Source organism: Gopherus flavomarginatus, chromosome 19 (assembly GCF_025201925.1).
Source record: "Gopherus flavomarginatus isolate rGopFla2 chromosome 19, rGopFla2.mat.asm, whole genome shotgun sequence".
Classification (NCBI taxonomy): Eukaryota; Metazoa; Chordata; order Testudines; family Testudinidae; genus Gopherus; species Gopherus flavomarginatus.
Genome location: NC_066635.1, coordinates 16,221,542 through 16,246,685, shown reverse-complemented (window position 1 = coordinate 16,246,685; position 25,144 = coordinate 16,221,542). Strand labels below are relative to the sequence as shown.

The following is a 25,144-nucleotide window of genomic DNA, read 5'->3' as shown; positions in this document are numbered from 1 at the left end:
CTCACCTAATTGCAGTATTGCAGCAAGTCAAAGGACCATTCTACTACAAAATATAGCAAGCCAAGATAGTATGTAATAATAACCCAACTTAATCTAGGAAGTGTGGGTGAGAGCCATACAGCAGGTAGGTAAAAACTGGGATAATAGCATATTCTGCTAGTGAGGATGCACAGGTAAAAAAAAGACACAAATGTATGTGTACAACAAATACAGAAGAGATGTGATACAACAATTTTTTATTGGCATGAATGTTGGATGGCTGCATTAGCCAAAGTGAGTTACATAAGTGATCTCAGCCCAGTGCCAATAAAGCTCAATACAGACATTACAGGAACAACAATTACTGAAGTGGTTTGTTGTTTCCCTAAAGAGTTAATTTTTTTTTTCTTTTTAGGACTAGTTTTTTATATACCTTCACCTGTAAGAGTAGATGACTCAGTTGCTACCAGCCTGACTATACATGGTGCATAGGGAGCCATTTAAAACAAAACACAAAGCCTGCACCTAAAGAAAAAGTCAGGAACTTACGGTCCAGCTATTTCAGGTCTGTTACCCTGGGCACGTGCATGACTTGAAGAGCGGGCCTGACCTTTTTGAGAAGCTGGGACTCTTCCTTTCTTAACACCCATTTCTAGCCCTGCAGGGGCCCAAGATGGATTTCCAAATCCTAACACTTGTGTGGCTAGAAAAGCTGTTGGCTCAAGACTGAATGATGCCCAAGATTGGGATGGGAAAGAAAGCGTGTGTGTCGGGGTAAATTCTGTATCTGAGGTGGGGAGGGCGTGGTTTTAAAGAAGCAGTGATGGTTTGAAGGGTGTGGAATCAGAATATCACGGTTGGAAGGGATCTCAAGAGGTCATCTAATCCAACCCCTGCTCAAAGCAGGTCCAATCCACAGACAGATTTATGCCCCAGATCCCTAAATGGCCCCCTCAAGGATTGCTAAACCCAGGGTTGTGAGTTCAGGCCAATGCTCAAACCACTGAGCTATCACTTTGTAAAAGTAAGTCTCAGAGAGGGGGGTGGGAATTTTTCAGTTGATTTTAGTGGGCATTGGCTCAGGGCTGTTAGTGAAGAGAGGGGCTCCAACATGTGACTAGTGTCCCCTTGACACTAGCTCCATGGATATAGTGTGCAGGTGTGCTTTTAGTGCCATGCACAGGGTATTTCATTTTTAAATAGCACCTTTCATCTTCCCAGTGCCCCCCAAATTAATCCTCAAGAGCTAGGTGCATGAGTGCAGCTAACCCCATTTCTCACACCTTGAATCTGAGGCCTCAAAATGATTTGCCTGGAAGCCTGAGCATGGAGTAGACTTTGGAATATCTTCCGCTTCCCGTCCTGTTCCACAGTCACAATCCTCTCCTGTTGGAATCAGTATCCCGGCTGGCAAAAAGAGCTGAGGTCCGCAGTCCTGAAGACAAGACACTGAGTGACTCTGCTTCTGAGAAGCTTATTTGTTTAAATCCAGACATTGTGAGTTTGTGTTGAGGGCCTGTTTATTATAAAAGAAAATAAGTATCTGCTGCTTCTTAGCAACATTTTTTCTTTGTTTTTTAAATGGCGCTAAATGTTTGGAAACATTTTTGCATTGTTAACATACTTTGTTTGCTTGTAGTTAAAAAACCCAAACTAGTTGATCTACTGTAATCTGCTACTAATTTGTAATGAGAGCCATACCAAATGTATGAAGCTATCATTATTTCTCTGATTCCCATGGATCTTAAGTATACAACAATGTCCAGCTACCAGGGTGTGCTCCAGCTCTACTGATCTGCGTTCTGCCCTTAGTAATGTATTTCCACTATGCTGAAATTCAAACTGTTTAGGCATTATTGCTTCAGATTTTCCAAAAGAAACACCAGCTTTTGGCAAGAGGCTTAAGGCCCTGACATAAATAAGATTACATGTGATGTAAGAGACTTTGCTGGGTGAGTAAAGGGGCAGAGTTTGGCGACTGACACTTTAAAATAAAATGTAAGGAAGGGATTCCTTGGCACTCAGCAGCACAGTGATTTATTTTTTTAGCAGTTCTCCCTAGAACTGGGAGATCAACACCGCTCTTTACAAACATGTTACAGAATGTTCCTTGCAACTTCCTTTCTGTCCCTTGAGTCAAACTACCATTGCCATATTTCCTCACTGGGGGCCAATTCTGTCCTCCCTACTTCTATTAATGAATCCTCCAACAAGTTCTGGCCCCCCCAGGGGGAAACTTGACTACAGAGAAGTGGGTGCCCTGCTGAGGCCGGAAGGCAAATCAGCTGCGGTGCTGGAAATGGAATCCAAAACATGTGACTCCCAGACCTGTAGTTTAACCACCAGAAGTACACTCGCCTTTAAGAGCCATTTGCAGGATTTTCTCTGACCATCTCTGCATTTCACCACAGTCATTTCTGTGGTGAAATGTGACAACACTCTACAGCAGTTTAGAGCAGGAAGTGGAAAAAATAGAAGTAAATACCATCAGTGCTAAGGGTTCTGTACTCTTGGACTACACACCTGTGCAGGAGGGAGCAGGCAGCAAGGACCCCTCAATATACATACGCACACATCCCACCTTCAGTTGCCTGTCCCTTGGGATTTCAATGGGACTGTTTGGGAGTAAAGTGTTGCTCCATGTGAATAAGAGCAGCAGAATTCAGGCCATCTCGATGGGAGCTGTGCTTTGTTTAAGGTATTGGCCATAGTTTACACTAGCTGAGGATCAGCCCCCAAACTTCAGTGTTTGTGTGCCAAATCATCATTGGTTCACTAGGTTTCAGGAGAGTATCAGGTGTAAACCAGCTGATAATGCTGTGTCTCCTTTTGCAGAGGCAAACTCTCTCTAGATAGCAGCAGGCAGCAACATGTTCCATGTCTCAGCTGGCTTTTGAGTGACCATCACTGCAACAAAGCTTCTGGTCACTGTGAATGCCGGGTGTGTTTTGTAAGTTGGTGTCAGTCATGCTGTTCTGGGTCAGGGGAGTTCCGAGCCTGGCTTCGGAGAATGGTGGCAGGTTTCGCCCCTCTTCAAAGGCAGAAATCCTGAGGTTCTGGATCCTTTTCTGGTCAGGCTCCATTGTTCATCTTTAGCCAGCAAATTCGGGCACTTTCTCCTTTTGTTCCATTTGATTGCAGAGCCTTCCCATTTGCTTGTGGCCTTCTGCCTCATTAAAGAGCTGGCCTCGAGCTCAAGCAATGCAAACCACTACAGGGCTTCCCTGACTCAGCCATTTACTGTTTTGGCTTCATCTTCCCTCTGGCAGTAAAATGAGGGGAAAAACAGAGGAGGAAATAGTATCTGGCCATGTATTTTCTCCCCCCCCCCCCCCCCCAGTAGCTTAGGATCCTGTATCTCAAAAAGCTGACTCAGCTCTTCTGTCTTCTTGTATCCCTAATAAGGGCAGTCATGCTGGAGCCCCCTCTAAACCCAATCTGTACATTCCAAAAGTCTGTACATTCCAGTTGTGGCTCAGATGCTCCCTGCATCCACATGGGTAGTGAGTACAGCGGTGATGCTGACAAAGCGGCAGTGGGGGTGGGTGGGAACTATGTCAGCAAGGACAGCAGCTCCCCATGCAGCTAGAATTCTTTAGATCCTGCTTAAATATAGCCTCCAGGTGGGGTAAGTCAGTGTAGTGGTGGCTTACACCCATCTAAGATCTGGCCCTGAAACTTTTTAAGTGGGAGCGGAGAGGGAGGTGGGTTGGGGGACAACACCCAGGAACTAATCTGAATTAAATGAGAGCAAGATTTTTTTGATTTAAAGCTGCCAGTGGGAAGTGAATGCCTAATTCCTGTTTATAATCAGGCGACTTGGGCCATTCCACCCTAAGTACCACTGTGGCTGGTTCAGCAGACCCCATCTCCCAGCGTGTGCATGTTGGAACTCTAATAGCAATTAAAAGAGGCTGCAGTACAGATACCAGTGTAGTTTCATTCCTTCACATACCAGTGTAGTTTCATTCCTTCAGCCTGTGTATCAGCCTTATGTTGACCTAACACAGGGGTAGGCAACCTGTGGCACATGTGCCAAAGGCAGCACGTGAGCTGATTTTCAGTGGCGTTCACACTGCCTGGGTCCTGGCCACCAGTCCGGGGGGCTCTGTTTTAATTTTAAATTAAGCTTTTAAAATCTTTTAAAAACCTTCTTTACTTTACATACAACAATAGTTTAGTTATATATTATAGACTTGTAGAAAGAGACCTTTTAAAAAAGGTTAGAATGTATTACCGGCATGCGAAACCTTAAATTAGAGTGAATAAATGAAGACTTGGCACACCACTTCTGAAAGGTTTCTGACCCCTGACCTAACATGTTTGCAATGCCTGTGTGTGTGTGTTGTTGTTGTTTTTTTTTCCTTAAATGGTACTGTGAGGCTACAATTGTTGTGCAAGGAATCTGGTAACAGTGGAAAATCCCATTTCAGTGACGGCTGCTTGCCAGTCATTCTGCATGGAAGTAGGCACAAAGGGTCTGGGTTTTACACTAACTTCTTTTAAGGGCAGGGTTGATAAATACTTTAAAAAAATAAGTTTCTCTTCATCACGTACTTGAATCCACATGAACATGGGTTCTGTATAGGGGTCAGTGTGGGTAATGTAGCATGATTTATTTTTTTCATATTCTTCTGTGTGATTGCATCAAAACATGAGGCAGAATCATGCGTAACTGTCTCCAGATATGCTGTTGGGTAGCACATTTTCTCACTCCTATCCATGTAGATAGGTTCTGTGTGTTTGAATCTGAGCTCCCTTCCTATCAGAAAACTAGACTCTCGTTTGGTGCTGCAGTGAAGTGATGTTGTGTGGATGACCTTAAAGATCATAGTTATGGAAACACAACGCTGAACCTCAGTTTCACACATGCTGCTTCAATGTAATTTTAATGCATTTACTGAAAGTGCTGGGAAAGAAAGGAGGATTAGGATGTTAGCTTGGCACTTCGGAGAGCCAGGTTCAGTTCCCTGCTCTGCTACAGTCTTCCTGTATGACCTTGGACAAATCACTTAACTTCTCTATGACTCAATTCCCTATCTGTGCAATGGGGAAAATAACATAGGAGGGGTTGTGATAATATAGCCATTAAAGATTGACAAACCTAGATATGATGGTATTGGGTCTACATAAGTGCCTTAGGTAGGAAATGGGCATGAAACTTTCACTTGGGGGGGGGGGGGGACGAAGGATACTCTAAGTGGGGTGTTTTGTTTTTGTGTTTTAAATACAAGAAGGACCATATCCTTCTCTGGTATTCATGGGTGTAACTCTACTGAAGTTAGTGGTGCTGAGCTAAGCTAAGGATCTGGCCCACAGTGTAAAGTGCTTGTGTTTTTTTAATTTTTAATACTTTTTTTTGGTCCCCTGTGATCTGGGGATCTCCTGCAGTTTCATTGCCAGTACACACGCAGTCGCTAATTCTCAAACTGAACAGCTTTAAAAACCTTTCTCTTTCAGTGCCTGCAGCCCACTTAGAAAGCTGGCTGTCTGCCAAATCCATCTGGGGTTGGAGGCTGGCCAACTTCATTTTAACGTCTCCTTTCCATTTTTGCTTTGTTTATGGCTTGGCTCCAGTGGATACCTGGAAGGCTGCTGAAGGTTGTGTTGGGCCTTTGCATTAGAGCCAAAGAGTTTTTATATACAAAGGAAATACCTAGGAGCCTGATCCTGCATGGACTTTGAAGAGAGCAGGACTGGGCCCTCCATTGGCTGGGCTGTGAAGCTTCATCAGGGCATAAGCTTGGCATGAAATGTCTCTGCTCAGAAAGAATGATTTTATTTTACCAAATTAAATGGTGATGTGGCTTTTGTGTCTTCCAGTGTATGTTAATATAGGAAAAAGTGCTCTGCCTCTTACTAGACCTCTACCCCGATACAACGCAACCAAATGTAACCCTAATTCGGATATAACGCTGTAAAGCAGCACGCCGCGGGGGCGGGGCTGCGCACGCCAGCGATCAAAGCAAGTTCGATATAACGCGGTTTCGCCTATAACGCGGTAAGATTTTTTTGGCTCCCGAGGACAGCGTTCTTTCGGGGTAGAGGTGTCCTTGCATTGCTCAATATACTATAATATAATCATAGCAAGTGCATTATACCTTGTGAGTCAATCTCTTCTCGCACCTCCACTCCTTTTCCCCCCGCCCCCCTTACTTGGTAAGGTAGCTTTGCATGGCTTCACTGATCAAAGCTTCTGTAATTCCTACTTCACCACCCACCAGAGGATCTCTCCAGTGGGGTAGCTCCTCAGGTGTCGTACCTGGTGCAAAGGGTATGGCTGGGAAGAAGGGGCCCAATTCCCCGCAAATGTCTGGGTGTATTAAAAGATTGGTGGCTGGCATAAACTAAAGCACCCTTCAGGCTGGGGGGACGGGTCTGGTGTGAAGTGGTCCCAGGATGTAAGTTTATTCAAATAAATTTGTTAGTCTCTAAGGTGCCACAAGTACTCCTGTTCTTTTTGCGGATACAGACTAAGGCCACGTCCAGACTACCCGCCGTATTGGCGGGTTAAAATCGATTGCTCGGCGATCGATATATCGCGTCTAATCTAGACGTGATATATCGATCCTCGAGCGCGCTTATATCGATTCTGGAACTCCATCAACCCCAACGGAGTTCCAGAATTGACACGGAGGGCCGCGAACATCGATCCCGCGTGGTGTGGACGGGTGAGTAATCCGATCTTAGATATTCGACTTCAGCTATGTTATTCACGTAGCTGAAGTTGCGTATCTAAGATCGATTTCCCCCCCGTAGTGTGGACCAGCCCTAACATGGCTGCTACTCTGAAACCTATTCAATTTTAGCATGGGGTAGCTCACTACACTATTACTTTGCTGACATTAGTAGAGGGGCACCTGCCATTGAAGTGCGGCATACACACCTTGTGCTGTAAATAAGATGCAGTGATGATTGTCAGTGCACTACAGCATGTGCTCAAAGGTTAGAGGCTTGGATTGAGCCCTACAGAATTTTATCTGAATAACAGGCTTTTGGGTGAATGGGAGATACAGCCGTCGCTCTTCTGGTTCTTTCAAACACTGCAGTATGCACAGGGGATGAGGATGGATGGCCCAGTCCTGCTCTCATGGAAGTCAGTGCAGGATCAGGCTCCTAACATTACAGCCAAAAGATATATATATATATATATATATATATATATATATATTTTTTAAGTGGAATTTTTAATTATTTTAAGGTTATGTTCCTAGAGAGACCATGTAAAGTTTCATGCCATTCTACAGCATAAACGCAGTAAAATGAAAGTGACTCTTGCTGATTATGGTAGCGATACAGACAATTATTTCACTAGGTCTTTGCCATTGGAAAGCAGTGTTAGAAGCCAATGATCTGGAACAGAGGATTGATACCAGTCACACCAGAATAAATATGGTGTGACCCCCAGGGCCACCCAGAGGATTCAGGGGGCCTGGGGTCTTTGGTGGGTCCCAGGGTGAAAGGACCCCCTGCCACTGAAGACCCACTCTGGGACCCGCTGCCGAAGTGCCAGAAGGATTCCCCGCTGCGGGTCTTCGGGTCACTTCGGCGGCAGGTCCTGGAGCAGAAGGACCCCCCGCCACCGAATTGCCGATGACAACCCAGAGCGGAAGAAGCTCCGGGGGCCCGGGCCCCGTGAGTTTTCTGGGGCCCCCGGAGCAAGTGAAGGACCCTGCTCCAGGGGCCTGAAAAACTCTTGTGGGGGGCCCCTGCGGGGCCCTGGGCAAATTGCCCCTCCAGTGAAGTCATGGAGTTACATCCTTGTAAAACTGGCAGACGTGAGGTGAGAATCGGGGGTGTTGGGTTTTAAAGACTGAAATGAACAGAGAATTCCTGGTGAGAGTTTCATTCATCTCCAGGCACGTCAACATGTTTGCTCAGTAAATCTCTTCCTTCTGCTTTGCTTAATCCATGGAGCAGCCTCTTTCATGCTAAAGCAAAGAGCATTTTAAAAAAAAAAAGTTGTTGATTGTGTAGGACCACAGTGCTCCGTATTTAGTGACCAAACTCACTGCTGCTCCATTACATGTATACTTGAATACCTGTTTATTTAACCTGTATGTCCAGTGGGCTGTTTGATTACTGTTCTCCTACAGCTATTCACTTCTAACCATTTTGGACAATGGTGTGAGTTTTGGTGTCACCCTCTGCACCAAGCTGAGGTATGGGTTTGGAGAGGATGTTTGGTATTTGGGAGTGGGGGAGGGCGGTCCCTTCACACAGGGCTTGTCTACATCAGAAAGTTGCAGCGCTGGTGAGGGAGTTACAGCGCTGCAACTTAGGAGGTGTACACATCTGCAGGGCACCACCAGCGCTGCAACTCCCTGTTTGCAGCGCTGGCCGTACTCCCGTTTTGTCTCGGGTGTAGAGGATCCAGCGCTGGTGATCCAGCGCTGGTAATCAAGTATAGTCACTTACCAGCGCTTTTCTTGACCTCCGTGGAATAAGCAGGTATCCCAGCATACCTGAGGAAGCCTCTGGTAATCAAGCTGGTCTCCTTCCCCGGTTTGCTCTCGCGTTCCCCGAACCCCGAGCAAGCAGGTCTCCGTCCCTGCGGTTTGCAGGGTGGTTCCGGGAACGCGAGAGCAAACCGGGGAAGGAGACCAGCTTCGCCGCGGTTTGCTCTCGCGTTCCGCGAACCACCCTGCAAACCGCAGGGAAGGAGACCTGCTTGCTCGGGGGTTCGGCGAACGCGAGAGCAAACCGGGGAAGGAGACCAGCTTCGCCGCGGTTTGCTCTCGCGTTCCCCGAACAAGCAGGTCTCCTTCCCTGCGGTTTGCACGGTGGTTCGCGGAACGCGAGAGCAAACCGCGGCGAAGCTGGTCTCCTTCCCCGGTTTGCTCTCGCGTTCGCCGAACCCCCGAGCAAGCAGGTCTCCTTCCCTGCGGTTTGCAGGGTGGTTCGCGGAACGCGAGAGCAAACCGCGGCGAAGCTGGTCTCCTTCCCCGGTTTGCTCTCGCGTTCGCCGAACCCCCGAGCAAGCAGGTCTCCTTCCCTGCGGTTTGCAGGGTGGTTCGCGGAACGCGAGAGCAAACCGCGGCGAAGCTGGTCTCCTTCCCCGGTTTGCTCTCGCCTTCCCCAAAACCCCTTGAAGCCGCCCAACAGCGCTGCAGTGTGGCCACATCTAACACCACTTGCAGCGCTGGTTGCTGTAAGTGTGGCCACTCTGCAGCGCTGGCCCTATACAGCTGTACTAATACAGCTGTAACAACCAGCGCTGCAAAATTTTAGATGTAGACATGGCCTTAGCTTTGTCGGGTCTCTTTTATACCAGTGTTTGAGAATTCACACAATGATGGTTTCTCTGAGGCAGGAAAATTGCCCTGCCTACCCTTCAAACTGGGGATTGAACTTAAACAAGGGGCTCCTGAGAGACCTCCCCGCCTCCAGCACATAACGCTCCCTCTGAATTCAGTAAAGTAGCTGCCATTAACTTCAAGGAGCGCAGGATACAACCTCAAGTCCACACTCTGCATCTGTCCTCTTTCCCCTCCAATGCGAAATTGTTCACTGTAGCCTTTTCTTCCAAGTGTCAAAGAGCTAATTTAACAAAGGTCCTGTGCCTCCCTCATACCAGTGAGCTTTGTGAATCCTTTCAGTCCTTTAATGTCTATTTCTTGCTTTAAACTCTTCTCCCATTTCTTTAAAAAATAGTTTCTCTACTAGAATTCTAGAATTCAAGTTGTCTGGAGTGTACATAATGGACTAGATTGTTTGTTTGGCTGGGCAGAGCTGAGTGATGCAGTAACTGCAGACTGCCTGTTGCTAGCGGCCTGAGTGAATAGGCGGATCTGTATAATTATCTCATCCCAAAGTCTGTCTTAAGCAAGAGTGCAAACCTTGTCCTGGATTTATGTGCCAGGAGGGTGTCCCAAAGCTGTGATACAGGCTGCAGACTCAGCTAGTGAGTAGCTAGTTTGGAGAAGAAACAACTGGCTGTAAAATCAGCTGGACATGGGATTTAATCTGGTGGTAACTTTCTAACCATGCCGTGCATTTCTTCAGCAGAGAGCAGTTTGTTCTCTTGAGTCTCCCCAGGGGAAACAGAAGGAGGAGCTGAGGTTCAGTTGGGTAGTCTGCTTATCTTGAGGCTGTCTTGACCTTGTACAGGGTCTGTATTGTTCTCCGAAGGGATGCTAGGGCTGTTTGCTCTGTGTGTCTCATCCTATTTTAGGGGTTGAGTGCGCATGCCTTTCAGGGCATGGAAGGGTGTAAACTACAGGACAGATACTGTTAGCTCACTAGTGAAGCCTGGAGGAAGTTGCTACCTTCCTGATGCTTACGGTTTTTGATGGTTATAGATGTGGTGCCCTACAAAAAGACTGGGTCAGAGGTGACCGCCGGCAGGATTTATGCTCCATTGGGGTAAAGAAGATGCCTACACTTGCTCTCTACTCACCCTAAAAGGGATTGATCTAGCAAGTGTGAAAAATCTGGATGGGGTGAGTGGTAAGAGGAGCCCATGTGAGGGGGGGAAACCCAGATATCAGGACTGTCCCTATAAAATTGGAACATCTGGTCACCCTAATCTGATTGTAGCTTCTTTATCCTACATGGAAGGGAAAACATTTAGTGGCTGCAGATTGGCCCTACTGGACCCTTAGGATATTGTAGCTTTCCATGGCATCATCCACTTAGAGACCTGTGGGAATTTCTTTGCAGAAGATAATCCTGATCCAGTCAGTATAACATATTTAATTTCTCTTTATGCCTTGAACCCAACCTCTCCTCTTCTCTACACACATTATGGAACAACCAGTAGCATGGCCTGGGGGTAGGGTGGAAACACTGGGACTCAACACGGTTTTGTCCTTGCCTTCCGCTGGTGTTTGAAGATCCATGGGAAAACTCCATTCACCTGCAAGTTTGGTCAGGTTGTGCCCATGTTTTAGGGTGGTTTGTTGTAGCCCTCATTAGAGGAAGAGGCTGTCAGCCCTGGTGGGGTCATACAATTCCTTTCAACTCGATCTGGTATTGGGTGCATGTTAGAAGCTGCAACAAGCCACTTCTTTCAAAGTCAGGTGCCTGAAGTTAGATACTTAATGTGAATTTAATTTCTGCAGGTGCCTGAATGTGGGTTTAGGTGCCTAACTTCATGCCCCCGAGTTTGGGTGAGTGGACTTCTTCAGGCCTTGATTCAAACCAACAAAACAAGGAAAAAAAAATCTTTTTGGTTCTGTGACTTCATGTCTTGCATACAAGGCAGATGGCAAGCAGGAACTTGGCATTTGTCATATCTTTATACTGGTCTTTTCAAAGACTAATTTAATTAGTTGTTCTTCTTTCAGTAGGTTTTAATCATGTGCTTATGTGGTTGCTGGTAAATTATTTACAGCCATGTCTCCTGATGGAACACTTGGCCCCATAGAGAGTGCTTACAATGTACTAAATGGTAAATATTTTTTGTAGTGGAGTACGTAGTTTAAACTCAACAACTAATAAAACTGAGCTCCAGTCCGGGCTTGTGTAAATCTGTGTTGCTTGCTTAACGTTAATGGAGGTGCGTCAGTTTATACTAGCTGAGGTTATGGCCCAGAGACTCCGATAATCTTTGGACCAGATTCTACTATCATTCACACCAGTGTAAATTAGGAGTAACTACGCTGATGTCAGTGGAGTGATCTGATCATATAAAATTAGGGTAAGGGATCTCGGGCTTTTTGGCCCGGATTTCCCCACTGCCTTTCAATTTGTGTTGCCACTTAAGGCCTGAGTCTGAGGCTCTGAACACCCACAGATGTCACTGAAGTCAGTGGGCCAGATCGCTGGCTAGTGTAAATCATCATAGTTTGTTAACTTTGGTTTACACCACTTGGGGATCTGGCTTGACAAAAGTTGCAGCTGCTCAGCATCTCTGAAAATTATGCCCTTACTGCAGAGGAGAGGTGGGAGGAAGAATCCTTGGCTATGCTAGATACAAGAGGCAGAGTTAAGATTTTCTTTTCATGTCTGACAGTGATATATGTATTTTTTAGGACTAAAGGCCAATCTGTGTTTTTTGGAGATATGTCTGAATCCAGCCCTTGTGTAATATAGTGTGGTTGGGAAGGGGCTCCGTAAACAAATCATTGTCTGATCAGTCATGTGGATTTAGTAATGCAGAATAGGCAGACACCAAAATTGTCCGTTCCTCTTCACCAGCGGTGCGAGGAATCCTAGCATGTGTGGCTCCATGTCCTGGCTCGCCGCCTGTCAAGTGTCTTAGTTTATTTTGAACTATCTCTGGATAGCCCAGAACATAAGCAGACCAACTGTACTAGCATGAGCCTGTTGGTGCTTGGACACCAAGCTCCAACTTGTAATGTGCAATTTCACTTTTTTTGCTCTAGTGATCCAAGAGCCTGTTCCAAAGCCAAATTGAAGTGCAAGGAAAGATTCCCTTTGACCTCTATGGCCTTTGGATCAGGTCCCAATTGAGTAGGTGCATATTAATAAAAGTTCTAAACCATACAACTATTGCATAGGGACACAATGTGTATTAACCATCTCCCCTGCCCCCCCATTGAAGTGAAATAACTACCGTTGGTCTTTCCATTGTAGCTAAAAATGACTTCATTTGCCAAGAGAAAACGCAAGGCTAATTTCCATATTAGAAACTCATCCGTCAGTTGGGAAAAGACAGTTCCTACCTTGTGGCTTTCATATAAAGGTGAATTTTGTTTTGTTTTGTCAAGAGGTTTTCCTCCTGATTGTAGACCTGATTCTGTGCAGCCAGAATGACTGGTTCAATTGACTGCGAGGGATGTTTGGCTATTTGCGTCACTTGAATGCAGCAGGAGTTTTTTGGGTGTGCGAAGGATAGTGTCTTAGGGCTATTCATTTATTTATTTTTAAACCAGCATCCCACACCCAGCAACCTGCATCATAACCTCAGAAAGCGGTGAATCTCAGGACTCTCTAATACATTTGTTTAGGCTCCGACAGATGCTTTCAGTGTTCTGCGGCTTTGTGCTTAAACCCACCTGTTGCCAGGAGAATCCATGTGTTTGTTGCAGTGAGTTGAAAACCAGAAAGTTAATCTGCCCAATAGTAACTTCCCAGCCTGAATGTTTTTCATCTTATTTATTGAAAGAAATTTTTATACTGAGTGACGCATGGCTGAAAATCAACATCTGAGGGCATTGGACAGTCACACATCTCGTTTAGCCAACCATTTCTGCATTCAAGTTTTGTTGTGGATTGACTTAAAAAGACATTGACACATAGCAGAATCTTCCTTTTTATTTCACAAAAGGTTTTCATAGTGCAGTTCAGACGGTTAGATTCCTGCCCCTGCCCTGGATGTTGTGTGAATCAACATCCAGGTCTCAATGTGCTAATCTCTGTACGTGCATTTAGTTAGACTTTAAGCTCTTTGGGGTAAGGACTCTTATTTTCTCTCCCCCCCCCCCCCGCCCCCATACATAAGCACCTAGCACAGTGGGGCCCTGTCTTCACTGAGGCCTCTAGATGTTACCACAGTAATAGTGTTAGTGACAATCCCTTGCCCTGAAGAATTTACAATCCAAATAGACAAGACAGAGATGGTTATAACAGACAAGTAGAAGTTTGGGAAACTGAGTCAGTGTGTCTACACAGCACACCAAGCCCAGGATCTGAGTCTAGTTTGAGCCCAAGCTCCACTTCCCTCCACACACACATCAGTCTGACTCGGGTTGGCAAGCACTCAGGATTCTGGTCCTAGAACCCTGCTCTGTGTGTGTGTGTGTGATCCCAAGTCCTGCTGTTACTTGGGTCCATTTTGCAGTGTAGATGCAGCTCAAGCCAAGTCAGAATGTCTGTGTAGCACAGTATGGCCATGTTCCCACAGCTGTGACATCTGAGTCCAGCCATTGTAAACTTGGGTTTACGACGCAGTATGGATGCCCAAGCATAGGCTTGGGAACACCAAGTCCACAAGCTCAGGTTTCAGAGACCCAGGTTTACAATGCAGAGAAAGATCTCGGTGGGGAAGACCTTGCCCGGGGCCTGTGGGTTTCAGACCTTGCCCCACAGGTTCCTAGGCAGGCTTCACACTCTGGCCAGAACTGGGCAACTCACCCAGAACTACTGGAAGTGAGGGGCTAGCAGACCTCTGACCCTCCCAGAGGCGTAACTGCTGGGAATCTTGGATGGGGACGATGACCAGCCCCACCGACTTGACCTGACTATGCCATTGAAGTGAGAAGGAGGCACAATGGCAGGAAGTCATCTGAGCAACTGACTATTGCTTCATCCCTGGTTTCTGACTCCAGTTGTGACCCCTGGCTTGGCTCCTGATTTTTGGCTCTGACCACTAGGTCTGATCACCCCTGCTCCAACCACTAGGTCAGGTTGGCCACATCCCTGCCCTGATGCAGAGTCACAGGGAGTCACACTGCAGTCACACTGGGAACTGAGCTCCATCTCTTGTCGCCACCTTGTTAGCCATAAGGCCATATTTCCTCAACAACCCCCCCAGCCCACCCAAACCCTGCTCATAGTAAGGGGCCATATCTTGCAGTCCTCACTCAGAGGCTCCAAGCTTGTTTATAAACAAACTAATGGGCATTTGCCCAGTCTCATAAGTGAGAGCAGGATCAGACCCAGATGCCAAAAGCTTACGTTTGCGAGGTGCTGAGCTTCTGCCGAGAATTGCAGCTTCCTCTCTCTTCCATGGGAGTGTTCGGCACCTATCTGGATGCGGCTGGATGGGGAATTTTTACCTGAAACAGGTACAGCAGGAGGAAGCTTGGTGTTCTGTCTTTTAGCGCTGTTTCATCCTTCATAGTGTTTGCTTTCTGTCAGGAAAGCAGCCCTGCCAGTCGACTGGGTGTCACTCAGTAGCTGTCTGGAACCTGCTGGTAACTAATAGTAGTTTGATCATTAACTCTACTTCCTGATAATACAATAAGGCTGTTTCACCACTCAGTTGCTCTGGGAAGCTATAGTCTAGCAAGTTGGGCTGCTAAAGTTTCCATTGAGGTCAACGGCGTTGTACCCAACTTTAGGGCCAAACCTGGGCCTGGTGTAAGTGTTCAGTTGTTCGTGTTGTCACATGGCTGGGTGAGGCTGAATGGGGAAGTGGGCTGGCAGTCTAGACACTGCAATGCTGAATGCCCTAGCAGATGCAGAAGCGAGTCATCTATTGGTTGCTTGTGTTTGTCGGTAGGAGGCTATTGCTCAGTTACCGAAATGCAGGGTAGGGAGATGGTGTGGCTGGTGAAAACTGAGAGGAAAGCATGTTTTGGAATTCACCGCCACAGTGGGGATTAGCATCGGATCTTATAATAGCACCTTGGACTCGTATAGGATTTCAGTGCTTTTATAAACGCTAATTACATTAGCCGCCACGCAGCAGTCCCTTGATGTGGTGAAGTCTCATTATTCCCATCTTCCAGCAGAGGCCCCGCAGTTAGGTGAGTTAACCAAGGTGACACAGGAAGTCAGTGGTAGAGGAGTAAGACCCACACAGGGGTGTTCTACCAGCAAAGTATTTGTTTAAATTGACGCTTTAGCTTTTACCAGTATGTTTCCCGTATGGACAAGACTCATTTCTCAGCTGGTGTAAAGCAATGTTCTTCCAGGGGAGTTATGCCAATTAACACCAGATGAGGTTGGGGGTGTGTGGGAGGGGAGGGGATTTGATTTGCTCAGCCTAATCTTCCAGGCCCGAAGATCCTTACAAATCAATATATGCAAATTGCTTGTAGTTATGGGCATCTTGGGAGGAGTGGATGGGGGAGGGGAGGAGCTCTTTTGAAATCTGTCTTCTGTTTTTGTGTGTTTGTGTGTAAATTCCCTGGGTGGCTTAACCTAGTGGTACAAGACAAGTTACATGTGTTCTAGTCTTTTAGGGCACAACCTTCCTTAATTCCCGTGGGTGACTCTCTCCTCTAAGCCCACTGTGCATAAACATGAAGGGTGACTTTTCTCACAGAAGTACACAATTGAGTGATCTCCTAAAATGGGCAAATCAAATGCCCCAAGCAATAGCTTAAATATTATCTGACACTGAATGAAAATGCCACATCCCTGGTTGATGCATCCTCTGTCAGAGGATGCTGTTTGATACAAGCTGCTCTGCTAAAATAACTGTTCTGAACACCCACCCTCCCCCTGTGATTGCTGTATTTCAACTAAGTGACTTGGTGCATTGACTGGGTAGAATGTGACTGCTTTGAAGACAGATGGGTGGGTTTTCTTTTTCTGGTGCTGGACAGACTTGCAGGATGTGGAACTTTGAACTGTATCCATTTATTGCGGTTCCAGTTATATTACTGGAAAGTGACTACGTACTCTTGAAGATGGATTTGGCTTTCCTGCTTCCGTCACATTCCTTTTGCAGCATAGGAATTACAGGAATGGCTCTGTCGATTGTTTTGTGGTGCCTTGCTTTAATAATGGCTGGTTAATGCTGAGATGGAGGGCATGTAGCTGAGTTAATCTTGGATTGAATCCCAAAGTGGTTAGAACAGGGACTTTCCTTCAGCAGCCTGAAGTGTGAAGAAGCTCCATTGTAGGTTTTGCGAGGGTGGAAATAATTTTTTTTTCTTTGGTGATGTGCTCGGAAGGTCACTTCTCTGACGTCAGGCCAATAGTTTACTAAGAAATCACTTCCCCTGAAACCAAGTTAGAGGGATGTATCTAATGTTGATTGACACTGTCCGCTTGCTGTGTGAAAGCTGAGGCAGAACTTGGTCTATACTCTAGAAGTTGCACAATTAAATGTTTATTAACGTTGGGTGCAATATGATTTTAAGATATGCAACAACAAATGCAAAACAACCCCCCTCCAAAAAAAAAAAACTTAGTGGACTGTTGTTAAGAGGAAGAACATTGATTTTATTAAGTTCTGCATGTTTGATCTACAGATATTCTTCCTCTGCAGAATCTGATCTCTGTTGATCTTGAAAAGTCTTTCTATACTGAGATGGGATAAGCTCTCCCCCTTCAGTAATAGCACTGCTTTTCACCTATTAATCTCAGTGCTTTTTATGCAGTATTATTCCCATTTTATAGATGGGCGGAGTAGAGGGGTCTGGAGACACAAGGAGGGAAAGGGTCATGTCCGAAGTTTCACAATGATGGAACTAGCAACAGAACCTCCATCTCTCTGACACTTTCAAGGGCTTTGAGTTTCCCATTCTGGTAGGGCACATCAGTGGCCAACCTCATCCTAGATGGGAGTAATGCCTTTATTACAGTGTAGTTGCATCAGAGATTAATTTCTTCCCTGACCTCCAGTTGCCCTGGCTCTTGGCCTGCTCTATTACTTCCTTGTTTGTTCCTCTCTTTGTGTCTGTGCTTTTCTACTCTAGGCATTCAGCCCTGCTGTAAGCTTGGGAGCTTTTGACTTTTTTTGGAGGTAACCTGTTTAGGTGGCAAGAGATTCCTTACCTGATGCTGTCACCTGTGGTACTGAAATGCTTAAACATGGCCATTAATGATTTGAAAATCGCATTCACGATGCTACTGAATAAATGTTTAAGGCCTTGTTCTTTTCACTCAAACTTTTTTTTTAAATTTAAAAATGTAGCGACAAACTTTTTTTGACTGTCAAACTGTTTTCAATAGAGTCCCTGTAAAACTTGCTACAGAAAATACTAGACTGATTCTGTATTTGACTGACATGTATCCTATTTTTTTATATTACCTGGGTGTCTGTGAACAGGATATTTTTTTAATCACTTGTGTTAGCAACACACTAGAACATTTGCAAGCCCATATGTTCTATGTAAAAGTGTCTCTTGACGTTTTCTTTTTTTCTATTATGTTAGTGAACGTTAGGTGAGAACTGGATGTTTAGGAGGTTGGCAGTTGGTTCCTTTCCTATCTTTCATCACAGGCTTGAGTCATTTAATGTCTGGGAGGTATATGTGATGAATTTGGAGATGCTCTGTGATGATGATGATGATGATTAATACCTAGTTCTTACGTAGTATCTTAGCTCTACTGATGAAACAGTGCATTGTATCTGTTTTACAGAGGGGAAAACTGAGGCAGAGGGAGGTAAATTCACTTGCCTAGGGTCACCCAGCAGGTCAGTGGCAGAGTTGGGAATAAAATCCAAGTCTCCTGAGTCCCAGTCCAGTGCTCTGTACCCTAGACCGTACTGCTTCTTGTGACTGTTTTTCTGGTTACCGTAGGTGTTCACTGTATGAAAGTTCTGGTAGTCCCTTCTGGCCTTGAACTCTGTGACAATATTGGTTTTATTTAATAAGGGGCTATCTAGAAAAACAAGCATGAAAGGAAAGAATAACTCAAGCTAAGTCACTTCTCAGCGAGCACCTGAGTGCTGCTAAGAGACGATGTGTTTTAGAATCATTCTTCTCTAACTGCTTTTGTTCCTACTGCAAAATAAACCATGCTTTGGTTTAAGAAGGCTGGCTGATCACTGTGTATCACTGCTCAGACTCCCAGAGGGAAGAACCGCAGGTCCTGCTGGGGAAAGCACAGTGGTTACACAGGGTACTGTAGCTCAGGGCCTGCTCTAAGAGGAAGAGAATCATGCGATTCCACCCCAGACAGGCTCAAGCCCTGACACTTGAGGGTATCCACTTGGAGACAAGAAAGGGGACAGGTGCAGCAAGCCCATAACCATGTCAGTGTGAATGCCTCATAGCTGTTAAGTGACCTCTCCGGAAATTAGGCTGGCTACAGTCTCAAGCCACCACTCTAGTTGGTGCTATTTAACCACCTTATTGGCAGCCTTAGAAAAGGTGCCAAGGATTAAGGGCTTGATCCTAAGCCTATTGAAGTCCATTGAAAGACTCTCAGGTCTATAAAATCATGACTCGTGTGGAGAAAGTAAATAAGGAACTGTTATTTATTCCTTTGAACTAGGGGCCATCAAATAAAATTAGTAGGCAGAAGGTTTAAAATAAACAAAAGGAAGTATTTTTTTTCCTTTGGAACTCCTTGTCAGAGGATGTTGTGAAGGCCAAGATTATAACAGGGTTCAAAAACGAACGAGGTAAATTCATGGAGGACAGGTCCATCAATGGCTATTAGCCAGGATGGGCAGGGATGGTGTCCCTAATCTCTGTTTGCCAAAAGCTGGGAATGGGCAACCAGGGGATGGATCACTTGATGATTCCCTGTTCTGTTCATTCCCTCGGGGGCACCTGGCATTGGCCACTGTTGGAAGACAGGCTATTGGGCTAGATGGACCTTTGGTCTGACCCAGTATGGCCGCTTTTATGTAGTTACCTCAGTGGGCTTTGGAGAAGGCACTAGAAGTGCCATGGAGATGAATTCTCACCTTTGTAGGTCATGGCTGGGCAGCATACAGGCATGTTGCACTGCAGCTGACCATGCTCTACCAATTCTGTGGCTAGATGTAGCACTTTGGATTCCAGGGCTGTAGAAAGCTAGCTGGACTTTAATAGGATGGGAGAGAGGGAAGTGGGAAAGCCTCCCAGAAGATGAATGCAAAACCTCAGGGAAGGTCATTAAATCCCCATGAGAGATGGCTGCATTTATGGCTGTAAAGGAAGGGGTTAACTTTTTTTATTTTTTTTAGTGTAACCTTACTATGTGCACATGCTTGGCAACCATCAGCACCTAATGCTGAATAATCAAAGGTGAAACGTATAGTCACACAGTTAGTTATTTCTCAGCTGCAGGTGGGCGGGGAGGGGATGGAGAGCCACTTTCTTTGGTCCAATGCCCCCTCCACCATGTGCCACCCCAGGAAAGGCTGTGGAGGCCAGGGAGTGTGATCTCAGGAAGTGTGCTGCAGGTTGAGGCAGTTAATGGATTAGCTGCAGCCTTTGCTGTGCTTAGAAGGCACAGTGAGTAGAGAGCTGAGGGTTCTGAATTCTAGCTTAATAGCAGGGACTGTGATTTGTTACCGTTCCCTTTAGAGGAGAGGGTTCCTGCCACCAGCCAGGTGGATGTCTGTCTGTGTCTAACGGAGATTTAAGGTGCTTCTGGGGCAGATTAGAATTGAAACAGATTTGTAGGGCAATTGTTACATGGCTTGTTATGAACCTTTTTTTGGAGGCGGGGACAGAAGATGGAAGTTGGAATGCAGTATGGAGGCATAGGGCCAAGTCATATGAAGGATTTCCTTTGTGGCATGTACGTATACTCTCCTGACCACTTGTGGTGGCTGTTCTGGCAGATGGGTGGGGGATGGACGAACACCTCTGCCAGTAAAAAGGCAGTCTCTAATGCAATGAAATGACAGCAGTGTGTAACGGGAAAAAGCTACTGGGTTTTGATCAGTCAGATATCTGGTTTGCAGAGCAAATGCTTGGTGATTAAATAACCACCAATAGTTTCCAACGTGCAGAAAGAGTGGTCGTAGATCTTAAGGTCAGAAGGGACCATCATGATCATCTGGTCTGACCTCTTGCTCCTTGCAGGTCACAGAACCTCACCTACTCATTCCTGTAAAAGACCCCTAACCTCTGACTGAGTCACTGAAGTCCTCAAATCATGATTTAAGGACTTCGAGTTACCATACATTCAATGCACTAGCTCACTTCCATACAAGATTGCCACTCATAGACTGATCCTGACTCTTGGAGATGCTGCTCGTCTTGCGGTATGTGTGTGTGTGTGTGGCTTTGTGACTTACAATTCTCACCCCATACCTGAAGAGAAGGCTGAGACCCCTCTTGTGTAATCTTCTCCTGGGAGGGCCCTTCCCCTGAGGTGTTAGTGTCCTTCTCTCCCCCTGTACTTACAAGCTTGCTGCTGTTACTACCTCTGAGCTTTTTTGCTCCAATTGGAAGCATCTTAGCTAGAAGGGCAGGTGAGTAGAGTCCAATATTGTTCCATGGGTCACTCACTGAGGAGTGCTGGCTGCAGTGTGATTAATTCATCTCTTCCCTGCCCAGAGACTTAGCTGCATCCTTTATGCAGCACACTGTAACCCACAGTGGCTTGGAGCCAATGGCCCAGAGTTCATATCCCAATGTGATTGCAGGGCAGTGTCAGTAAGGTTAAAGCTACCCATTTCCAGCATAGAGCATACTGCATTTGAAGGCATAATTAAAATAGATTCTAAGTTTTTGTTTGTTTTTTGTTCTTTTTGTTTTGTGTTTTTTGTTTACCTGAGAAAGTGTTCCCTATTGTAGCCTGGGAAAGTAATCTAAATTTGATCCACTGCATGGGCCTGAATCAATACTCACCTTTTTCCATATAGGAATGATTCTGTTTACTGCTGCAAGTAAGATGTCATCTCTCAAAGTCTGTGTTCTTGTTATGGGTGTTCAGAATCTAGCTTTTTTCTTTCTAGTCTTCAAACACACACCAAGTGGCAGTGAGGTAGCTGCTCAGCACGGTGCATAAATTACCTCCTCTGGCTGAAGTTTCTCACCCTGATCTCAGCGAGGTACTTGTGCTTCGAGTTAGGCATTATGCCCGTGATTCAGTGAGACTACTCGCCTGCTCCAAGTTAGGCATGTTCTTAAGTATCTTGCAGAATTGAGGTCACAGACACCAGCATCTCTTAGTGTAGGTCTGGCTATTCTCTGGTTTTTAATAGCTCTGAGCACCTCAGTCTGCTGCTGTGTACAAGTCAGCTATTTTTCTGATTGGGGTATGTAATATGCGAAGGAATGCTATAAAGATAAATCAGATTCTGCTGGCATAGGTCAGTGTAACCAGCTGGTATAAACCAGAGTAAAGATCTGGATGCAGGTATTTGTTTTTTATTATTAGTTTGATCGTGGTACGGGGGCGGGGGGGAATCTTTTTCTTAAAAAATCTAGATCTTGACTTGATCTTTGCTATTAAAGTCAAGTGATAGGTCCCTAGAAGAACTGGTGGATATTGGAATTTTCAAAAGGAGGCTGGATGGTTTAGGCACCACAAATCCTGCATTTTGGCAGGGGAATTAGACTAGATGATCCTGGTGGTCCCTTCTAACCCTATGGCTCTATGATTCCAAGAGGCCTGCCTAGGTAACTTGTTCCCCTCATAATCTGGATTGTAAATTCATTAGAGCAGGGCCGATCTTGTTCTGTTTGTTTGTCCTGTGCCCAGCATAGTGGGGTCCGAGTTAATGACTGGCTCTCCTAGGTGCTACCACAATACAAATACATAACAGGGCAATGGTTCTCAAACATTAGCAACCTGAGGACCCCCAATTTGATTTAATTTTTTCCCCACAGACCCCCTAGCTGGGTGATTTTTTTTTTTTTCCCCCGGAGTGTGTGTGCTCCACTCCCGCCCCTCCCTTTCCCTGCCTTTTCCCTCTTCCTTCCTCCCCACCCCCCATGTGCTGCTGAACAGCTGTTCCACGGTGTGCAGGAGGCATTGGGAGGAAGAGAAAGGAGTTAATCAGCAGGGCTGGCAGCCCTGGACATGACTTGCAGATTCCTGAGGATCCACAGACCACAGTTTGAGAACTGCTGTAATAGGGGTTTCCAGATGCCATGGTGAGGAGCACCTTATGATTCACTACTGACTGAATCCGTGGCCATGTTTCTGGTTGTGCATGGGTGTGTGCCGCTGCCGCAGTTTCTGTAGTGGGTTTTGAGGTGCCACGTGCACGTTGTGCGCTGTTCTGATTGTGCCATTCAGTGCTGCCTGGAGATGCCCTGGCAACTTCCCTGACCTTTTTCCATTGCCTCATTCAGGATGGTACCTGCCCATGGCTCTGGAAAATAAAAGGCTCAGGAGCCGTATGGAAATCAGTGTCTTACGAGGCTGTTGAATGCAAAGGTAAAGTTCAATGAGGCAATGTGGCACATGATCAAAGAGTATAATGAGGAAGGGCTGCCTTGCAGCTGGACAAACAGGTCACTGGAGTTTCCATGCTCATCATCCAATGCAAACAGAGGCTATTAATGACCCAGTTAGGGTTGGGTCTTGCAAGGGATAAGTGCTTCCCATATGTGATGAGCAACAACTCTGACCCCAATGTAGAAGTCAGTGGGAGTTGCAGGGTTTGGGCCCTTTTGTTAAGGGGAGATGACTGGAAAGAGGATATTCCCTTTAAATCGGAGAGACCACTTGTGCGGTAGGCAGTATGCACTAGTCTGAGACGAAAGGGTGTTGGAATCAGGCTGTTGTGGAACAGTGAAGAAGTGCCACGTTGAACGACAGGCCACAGATCTGGTAAGTGTTACTTGGGCTCTAGTCCTGCTAGTTGGCAGAGCTGTGCACCCATGCAGAGCCCCACTGACTTCACTTGGCCCATATGGTTCCCCATGCGGGATTAGGGGCCTTAGATTGCAAACTCTGTGTGGCGGGGCCTGTCCTTTGCTCTGGCTGTACGGTGCCTGGCACAAAGGAGCTCCCTGAGCCAGGACTGGGCCTCCTAGGAGCAGAAATACTATTTTATTATTTCTTGTGACTTCTGCACAAATAAAGTGGGGAGCAGAATCCCTATGTCCTACCCCTCCTGCTCCATAGCACAGGCGCTCCGGATGCAAACTTCAAAACACAAAATGTAATCCAGCTTCAACCCCATCTGCTGACAGGCAGTGGAACGTGCAGCTCCTCCCTCATGCAGCTGTAACCCCCTCTCTGCAGCAGCCTGCACATAGAGGCCGGGGTTACTTTGGAGTTACAGGAGGGGAGCTGTTCCTGAGCTAAGGACCCTTTCTGGAGCATAGTCTATTGCCACCCCCTTGTATGCCAAATCCAGGGAGATCTAACCTGAGTGGCTCTGTTGAACGCAGTATGGCATAAAGCAGATAATCTGTGACACTCTGCTTGCCGAAATACACCCTCCCCTCCACACACACCTTCACTACCACATGAGGGGTTTGTAATCCAGAGTTTTGGTCCAAGGCCTGTTTCTAGGCATGGTGGTCTTGGTGCCTGTCTCCACCTTGGGCTGTGTTTGTGGGTCTACTATGCTTCCTGGCGGCTTGGTGGCTGCTGCTGGGTAATTGGTAGTTTTTGAGGTACAGTAGGGAAAATGAACTTAAATGGGGCACAGAAGCTGGAGGGGAAAAGGCCAATGAGTGTCCAAACTGGATTTGGTTTTCCTGGAAAGGAAGGCAGCTGAGATGAGAAGGAAGCGTAATATTATCCCCATTTGTAAACCAGTTTATTAATCTCTTACCAGGATCCTGTTGGAAGGGAGAATAAGATTTAATGATCCCTGGAGTTCATCTTACTGTACATGCTGCTAATTATTTGGAAAGTGTCCTTCTCTGCAAAAGCTCCGCCGGCCACCACCTCTTTAAGTAGCTGTCACTTCTCTCCTGTGCTGCTTTGGCTTCTCTTCAGTATGTTATACAGAGGAGGAGCTCAGGAAACTTACTCTAAAGCCAACTAGCTGGCTCCAAATCTCTTATCCTTGCAGCCTGGTATGGCACTTAATGTGTTTTGGGGTTTTGTTGTTGTGTGCTTTTGTGTTTATATTTTATTTATTTGTTTATATAAATAAAAATACACACATACAAAATGAAGTGATTTGCAATGTAGCTCGAAAGCATTTTGTAGAGAAGTTTTTTTTCCCCTCCCCAACAGAATCCCAAACTGCAGTTACAAACTAACTTTTTATAAAACAAGGCTGTTCTGATCTCTGAGGAGATGCTTGTGAAAATGTGGCAGGTTGCCACATTTTGCTTGAGCAATTTCCTATGGTGGACAGTATTTTTAAAATCATGCTTTCCTCAGCCATCTCCCTCCCCCTTCATTACAATAACCCCCTCACCCCCAGCTCTTAGCCCAGAATCGTTCTTCTTTTAGACTGACTGACCAGTGTGTGGTTTTTTTTTGTTTTTTTTGTTTTTTTTGTTGTTTTTTTTTTTTTTTTTGAAAACACTCAAGGCCAGATCCTCCAGCGGGAGTCAATGTGCACCACTCCATTGATGTTTTAACCTTTCTTGATGGGAGTGGAGGAAGGTGCAGTTTTCAGTCATGAACCTGATTGAAAAGCCCCCTGAACACTCATTTAGGTCCGGAGTAAAATTGTCAGAAATATCTAAGGCCTGCTATAGTGAAAACCAGCCCAGAACACTGTTCCCTAGCCCACAGCAGAGGGTGTCCTATGGACCACTCGGCAGCCTTTCTGCAGCAGTGTCTCTCCCTCTGCCATGGCCGCCCAGAGGATTCAGGGGGCCTGGGGCAAAGCGGGGGAGCTGCGGCACTTGTATTTACCCAGGGGTGGTCCGAGTCTTCAGCAGAATTTCGATGGCAGGGGGGCCTTTCTGTTGCTCCGCGTCTTCAGCAGCACTGAAGGGCCCCCTGTCGCCGAAATGCCGCCGAAGACCCGGACCGCTGCCAGGTCAGG

The 25,144-nt window shown here is 46.1% G+C and overlaps 1 protein-coding gene across 1 annotated transcript in view; it reads left to right on the top strand.

Moving 5' to 3' along the window:
* Positions 1-25,144, top strand: part of KSR1 (kinase suppressor of ras 1) — a 119,204-nt gene that overhangs the window by 14,190 nt on the left and 79,870 nt on the right. The gene's annotated exons all lie outside the window — the stretch shown is intronic.